The following is a 6,774-nucleotide window of genomic DNA, read 5'->3' on the forward strand; positions in this document are numbered from 1 at the left end:
AGATCGTTAAAATAATCCATGTGACATCAGTGGTTCAACCGTAATTTTATGAAGCTACGTGAATACTTTGTGTGCACAAAGAAAACAAAAATAATGACTTTATTCAACAGTTTGTCTCCTCCACATCACCCTGGCACCATTTTGGAAAGTATCACGATCTGAACCTAATCAACGTAAGCGTGTGATGCTGCTGACACAGAACGTGCATGTGCTGTGCCTTGTTTACATTCAGATCATAGCATAGCAAGTCATTATTTTTGTTTTCTTTGCGCACAAAAAGTATTCTCATAGCTTCTTACAATTACTGTTGAGCCACTGATGTTACATGGCCTGTTTTACCGATGTCCTTACTATGTTTCTGTCTTGATCGTGGTAATACCCTTATAGTCTATGGAGGATCAGAGAGCTCTGGGATTTCATCAAAAATATCTTAATTTGTGTTCTGAAGATGAACGAAGGTCTCACAGGTTTGGAACGACATGAGGGTGAGTAATTAATGACAGCATTTTCATTTTGGGGTCAACTATCCCTTTAACTAACATGAACTAACAATGAGCAATACATTTGCTGCAGTAACCCTAATCTTTGTTAATGTTAGTTAATAAAAATACAACTGTTCTTTGTTAGTTTATGTCGGTTCACAGTCAGTGCATTAACTAATGTTAATATATGCAACTTTTGATTTTAATAATGTATTCGTAAATGCTGAAGTCAATATCAACTAAGACTAATAATTGCTGTAAAAGTACTGTTCATTCTTTAGTTCATATTAAAGTAGTTAAGTAATGAACCTTAATGTGAAGTGTTACCAATAATCCATGTACACATTTAGAGAGAGTACAATAAATACAATAATTGCACAAGAACAGCTATCTCCTTCAGTCTGTGGAATACATCCTCTGTCTTTCTCTAGATGAGGCAGACCGAATTTAACTTTATATGATGGTAAACAACCTTATCTTATGCTCTGAAAACATAAATCTGCATGACTCTCACACTCGTCACCACGAGTGGGGCATCAAGTCTGCCTTTCAATGTGGTTTGGCCTATTATAGCCTAGTTTACGTGCAACAATAGTTAAAGGAGTCATATGATGCTTTTTAAAAGATCATTATTTTGTGTATTTGGTGTAACAGAATATGCTGACATGCTTTAATGTTCAAAAAACACCGAAAACCCTGAACTCCTAAGATCAACTAAATTAAGAAAACAGGTCGCCACACTCTGCCAACTCTTGGACCTTGCTGAACAAGAGCTGGAGCAAGTTGCAAGGTTCATGGGTCATGACATCAGAGTTCACTGTGACTTTTACAGACAGACAAATTGCCAAAATAAGTAAGCTTCTGTTTGCAATGGAGCAAGGCACTGAAACCTTAAGAGTGAAGAACCTTAACACACTTAGTCCTTCAGTAAGTGGTATGTATGTTTATTGCTAGTGCAATTGTATGTTGTATTTTTTATTTTTTTGGCTATACAATCTTCTACTGCTGGACAGTAACACTCATTTAACATGTAATAGAATTATACTTTCACATAGACCAAGGCCCGGTTTCACAGACAGGGCTTAGACTAAGCCAGGATTAGGCCATAGTTCAATTAGGACATTTAAGTAATTTTTATAAATGTGCTTAGGAAAAACATTACTGGTGTGCATCTTGAGACAAAACAAAGGCACTGATATATTTTAAGATCAGTCATTGCTAGATTCTTTCAGTTGAAACAGCTCAGACTTACGTTTAATTCTAGGACTAGGCTTAAGCCTTGTCTGTGAACCCGGGGGAAAATGTATTATAAGTACATAAACTACCTTTGATTAAGTGAGCTATGAGTTTTGGATGATCAAGCACTAGTATTTGATTGTTTTTAATCTTTTATAGGTGAAAGTCCTGCATCAACTTCTGTCTCACAGAGACAAACAAAAAAAGGAAGACCGAAGAGAGGTGGATGAAGGTAAGATTTCAATTTTACATTTTATACTTGTCTATATAAACGGTTGTAAACGTGGCATTAATTGAAAGCACCTCCCGTAAAATGACATTCAATACAAAACCACCACTGTGACCTACAGCGTAAATAGTGGTTGTCATGAAATCTAAAAAAATTTCTGCCTTTTACCAATGCGCTATTCAGGTCATACATATACTGTATGTACTGCCGTTCTTGTTTTAGTAGATTTGAGATTGGTACACGTATACCATACCGATTTAGGCATTTTTACAGCAGGTTCAGACTCCGTTTTGCAGTGCGTATGCAGTCCGTGTGCGTTACGTATGCGGTGCAGAAGCAGCACGGACTCATTTTGCTTTCTCACAGGACGCGCTTGCAGTCTGCTCATGATCCGCGGCTGTTTACCACAAACACAACATTTATCCATTATTTTGATTTCAAATCCAAACATTGTTACTGAAAATGCTTTTTCAGCATTGTGATCTTTTATCACAGTACAGTAATACAATCTTTCATAGACATATTTAAACGCAATAAATATAAGCAATGCATTATTCAATGCGTTTACTTCTAGATTTATGTTAACCCTCTGGGGTCTGAGTGTGTTTTGGGGCCCTGGAGAAGTTTTGACATTCCCTGACATTTCTGCTTTTTTCTGTATCTTAAAAACCTATTAATGGCTTTACACTGTAATCAGCACAAACTGGGCTACAATAATATGTGAGCAGCATGAATGTACATGTTTGTGTTTTTGAGAAAACAACGTTTATGCGTGGTTAGTGAAAAACTAACATTAAGTCACTGAAATAAGACCAATAAACACATACAGAATATTTGTTCACAAGACTTTTGAGAATTGGATGTGGTAGACTAGAGTTTTTGCTACAAAATGATGTGAAAATCATTCTGCTCACTCATTCACAGAAAACAATATATTGATTTAACTTATGTAAGACATGTTTTGTGTTAGAAAACTGTATGCGAGGGAGTGACAATGGCCATGAATATTTAGTGATTCACACCTGAGAGACAAAGGGCCTTCCATAATGGGCCATCAATATGAATGTGACTGAGGCAGGTAACAAAGAATGTGAGGAGAGTAAAATTTTGGGAGGGTTTGATTATTTGTACTATGTGTATACTGTGATTATTCTGTGTTGTAAATAAAAGTGACGGTCAAAGACACATTATTGAAACATACTGATCTAAACACTGAAACTTGAACAGTAGCACCTTTGTGCCAAACATTCTTAGACTCACTGTAAACACTCATACCACTTTTATATCTTGTGGTTTTATGTTTTATAAAACATTAAAAAACTTCCTGGAGTTGTGAGATATTTAGATGTAATGAAATGCCACACATTAAAAATTTTCACTTGATTTCATACATATAGTCAGGAATTATAGTTTGGGAAAAGTCTATCTAGTAAAATATGTACATGTTACATCACAATAACAACTAATGCGAGTAATCTTACTCGTATAAATGATCTCCTCCACTGGATCAAGCCGTCGCATCGTGTTCTTCTTCTGAGGTAAATCCTGGGTTATTCCTCTCAGCGCGTTTTCTTCCAGAAACGAAAAGTAGTCGAGATGAACTTGGTGACTGTCGTTTATGGAGGTGATGGGCATTAATATGTTCGCACGTCTCGCGTGGATATTTAGAATTTGAAAATCGCGATCAGCTCGTGGCTATGGTCACATTAGATATGAGTTTAGATGAGCAAAACTGGACATCACGTTGGTTTCATAGGGATTACTTCATCAGAGAATATTTGTTTTCGACACGACACTTCATTTGAAAGTAGACATTTCAAGCTTTCTATGCATATATTTCTCATGTCATTGAGGCAAGTATTCGTGGAGGTTCAGGTTGTTTTATTTACGTGTCTGTGAAGAGAGATGACAGAGACCGAGACGACAAAGAGCGCACCCTGTTTATTTTCTTTATTTTACAAAAGCACATTGTTTTGTAGTTATTAGGACTATACACAAAAGTAGACCCTTTGCAGTTTCAAATGATACCTCAAATGACGCACCGCACCTGGAACGCATTGCCGGACTGCAACTGCGTGCAGTGTGAATGCTTTGATCTGTTAACATGGGTGCGGAAAAAAATATGCACCGCATACGCACTGCAAACAGAGTGTGTGTGAACCTGGCGTCAGATACAGAAAAGCAGTGCAACAGATGTAATTTAAGCAAGGGGTTGAGAGGTAGCTTATTTGCAGCCCTGTCCCTAATTAGGTTTTAAAACTGCCAAAAGAATTGATAAAACGGAAGGGTTAAAACAACACAGATAAAACTGAATGTGTTAATAAATTTGCCCACAAGATTGTGTGGATGTAACATATATGAAATTACCATATGATGATTTGTAAACAAATTTGACGGGAATCTAAAAGTTCATCAGAAGATGTTTAGATTTAACACTGTTTTAGTTTTTTTACAACTGTTGTTTGGGCCTGTATAATCTGAGAATAATAACAGCTGTTTTGTCTTTTTTACTCTTCAGAAGATGAGGTGTCACTTTTTGTTTTTCAGACGGATGTTCTGACCTCTTGTCCCCTCAGAAAGCAGCTGAACAATGCAGTGAGGATGGGGGTTCAGATGTAGTAGGTGAGTTGGTGTTTCTCATGAAGTCCAAATAACCATGAACACTGGTTAGGCCAGGCTTTAGTGTTGTCAGGTTTCACTATCAGCACTTCAGTACAGGTGGACATTGAAGTAGGTGAGTTCAATACAGGGTTGGTACGGTCATGAACAACATGGAAAAGTCACAGAATTTTAAAACGGCAATTTCCAGGCCTGGAAAGTTTTAGAAAAATTTATAAACCCAGAAAGTTTTGGAAAAGTCATGGAAATGTATTTCACAAATCTCTCTGTACAATAGAATATATTTTTAATTAGGTCCTGAATTTTGGTGTGGGATTGCGCTAGGGATGTCAATTTTCAATCATTCCCATGATCGATTATCGTGTAAATTAACGATCAATTAATCGATTAATCATTAATCTAAATATTGCAAAATGCCTCTATTGCAGTTGCATATAGTCACCGGCATGAAAAGATGCGCAAATGCCACTCAAAACGCCAGCTTCCTCACCTGAATGAAAAGTTTTTTTTTAGTCTAAATAAAAGGCTTGTAGCAGGATTGTAAAATGAATAGATGTGATTATGATCATTTGATAAATGAAGAGAGCGCACCGCAGTTTGGGATCATTATACTTAGCTGGCTGTTTCATATGCTGTTTCAGAGAACACTGAATGCGCCTTTTTAAAGGGTTGTAACTAACATGTGCTAATGTTTGTCTGTTGCTGATCAAGAGCAGGGAGCAAGCTGGGCCAAGAAGCCATCCTCACCAAAGAAGAAAAAGAAAAGAGTAGCTGATCTCTTCTTCCCTCAGAAAGCACCTGAACAATGCAGTGAGGATGGGGGTTCAGATGTAGTAGGTGAGTTGGTGTTTCTCATGAAGTCCAAATAACCATGAACACTGGTTAGGCCAGGCTTTAGTGTTGTCAGGTTTCATTATCAGCACTTCAGTACAGGGGCCCGTTCTTCATATGTCGCTTAATACATCTGAGCTGATTTGAAAGATGCCAGATCTTCTAATCGTGATAACTGATCTCTGGCTAATTTGGTTCTTCAAACAAATTTGCGTATTTGATCAAAATATCTGGATGAAGTTGTCTAAGATTACGGTGTGTTCTCGTGTTCCCCGAAAAGGGCAGATGTATCGATACTTGAAACCACGATCAGCAGTGCAGCGATTGGCTGGCGGCAAGACAGCAACGTAATGACATCATATAATTTAAAAAAAGACACCTGACGAAAAAGTTGACACATTTCTGGACTTTTATAAGGAAACAGCCAAGCGAACAAAACTACATACGTGTTAGAGAAATGAAATGTGCACTGTTTGTTTTTGTTTTTTTTACACGATTTCCAATTATTTATACCTATTCACGATTTCTGGTATTTGTACAGGCTTTACATTTTTATTTCAATGTCAATTAGCAATTCATTTAATTGTATCTTTGAAGCAGATTTATTATGTGACAGCATTAAAGTTTCTTAAGAGTCAAGATCAAGTTATCTGCATCTCCAAGCCGCTCATTATAGCTGTCAGCACTCAAATTAATGCACGACTCAGATTAACTGTGTAGCATGTGTGTAAGACTCCAATACAATTATAAAGTAATTATTTTATCATGAATAAATATGGGGGCTCGACCTGCAGCATGTTCCAATGCTGGAACAGCTAGCAGTAATTTACTTAGCTGAGAGAGCAACACACCCAGTTCTCAATCGAGAAGGGGGCTCGACCTACTGCATGTTCCAATCCTGGAACGGCTAGCAGTAATTTACCTTAGCTGAGGGAGCACAAATTCAGCTCTCAGCGAGAGGGGGGCTCGACCTACAGCATGATCGTTAGAAATCAGAAGGATAAGCGTACTGCAAGCTACCAAGCATCTGTTCACAGATACCCGGAAGTACTGAGACAAACAGGAGAGGCAAGTTCAAATACAACCCTCTAAAGCGAAGGGAACACTGCCTGAGACAGCATTACTCAAGAAGGTTCTCGCCAATGCCACCTATACTTCCCGCTCGATGCCTCAGCAAGAGGGGATATCCTGGTGATCAGGAGGCCCCTCAGGGCGACCTAGATACGGTATACCAGATAGGGCAGCCTGAAAGCATAAGCCCAGCCCGGAGAAGAAGGACAGAAACACACAGGTCCCGGAAAACACTGCAAAAACAGCTAGCAGATGGATTATACACAACCACCAGCGCATTAAATACACACACACACACACACACAC

The 6,774-nt window shown here is 38.1% G+C and overlaps 1 long non-coding RNA gene across 1 annotated transcript; it reads left to right on the forward strand.

Moving 5' to 3' along the window:
• The first annotated feature begins 1,339 nt into the window (after positions 1 to 1,339).
• On the forward strand, positions 1,340 to 4,569 carry LOC107720177 (uncharacterized). The gene is made up of 3 exons (XR_001637586.1): positions 1,340 to 1,416; positions 1,878 to 1,950; positions 4,495 to 4,569. It is a non-coding gene; the product is annotated as an uncharacterized LOC107720177 (long non-coding RNA).
• Positions 4,570 to 6,774: the final 2,205 nt, after the last annotated feature.

The sequence above is a fragment of the Sinocyclocheilus rhinocerous genome, unplaced genomic scaffold, assembly GCF_001515625.1.
Source record: "Sinocyclocheilus rhinocerous isolate Xijiao unplaced genomic scaffold, SAMN03320098_v1.1 scaffold361, whole genome shotgun sequence".
In the NCBI taxonomy this organism is placed as follows: domain Eukaryota; kingdom Metazoa; phylum Chordata; class Actinopteri; order Cypriniformes; family Cyprinidae; genus Sinocyclocheilus; species Sinocyclocheilus rhinocerous.